A 1,140-nucleotide genomic window follows, 5' to 3' on the forward strand; every position below is an offset into this window, starting at 1 on the left:
ATGAACAATTAACACAGATGCATGGATTATGCCAACAAACTCAAAAACAGGTTGTTCACACATTGTTTCCTTGTGATTATATATGCTTCAGGGACCCATTACATTCAATATTGTCTGGAAGTTACAGTTATTTCTGTGTGCCTCTAAAACAGTTTTTCCTAATCCTCAAAGATTTAAACCTTGTTTGATTGAGGTTCTTTTACACCTTCCACCAGAGTCTCAGAGCAGTAGCATCAGAAAGAGGTAGGGATGTGCCATTACCAGCCTCCTTTGCCCTGCCAGTCACAGCTCTTTTCCAGTCACCAAGGCACAGAGCCCAGCTGGAAATCTATACACAGCTGAGCAGTGCCAGAGGGGGCTGTGCAAAGTAATCAGTGATTATAGAAGCAAATTCTGTAGTGGATTCTGGAAGGATAGAATGTTTAATCCTAAAAATATCATCGCAGAAAATGTGACTTTTTGATCATGAAGCATGCAATAATTTACTTCAAAACTGTAATTTGCAATAATTCATTTTAAAATAAATATAGATTCAAAATGTATAGCACTTTTCTTGTTACACAAGCCACAATGAAGAGTACAGGACAATCTAAATAAGAACCTCATATTAAATGTGCCTTGGGCTCCAGATCTGTGCAAGGGCCATGGCAGTAAGAGCCCAGAGCCCACAGAGGTGGGAAATTCTGAAGACACATCCATTTCTCCCGAAATTTTAGATTTTGAAACCATCAGAGTTTATTTAGAGTCTAAATATTTAGACTGCATTATTTAGAATTAAGACAATTTCCGCATGTACTGTTTCTATAAATGCTTCATCATGAACATATTTCTATTACTAACAACTATACTAGCAGTACTAAAATGTTAATATACCCCCTTGGTATATTAAGTAATGAAGCCTATTTGACTTTCTTAGAAAACCCAAACCAAAGGTACCATCTTCTCTCATTGTGAAAACCTAAGAAAATAATGAGAACGTATAATATTTTAAACCAACTCTGTGGTTTCTTCCTCCTGCCCTTTTCCATGCAAGAATATACTCCAGCCAGCACCTTGCATCAATCTTGATTATCTGAGCTTCATTAATGGAGCCTTTTCTGGGGTTTGGAGAACATCAGTCAGAAGAGAAGATGTGAGAAG

Source organism: Tamandua tetradactyla, unplaced genomic scaffold, assembly GCF_023851605.1.
Source record: "Tamandua tetradactyla isolate mTamTet1 unplaced genomic scaffold, mTamTet1.pri scaffold_214_ctg1, whole genome shotgun sequence".
NCBI classification, from domain to species: domain Eukaryota; kingdom Metazoa; phylum Chordata; class Mammalia; order Pilosa; family Myrmecophagidae; genus Tamandua; species Tamandua tetradactyla.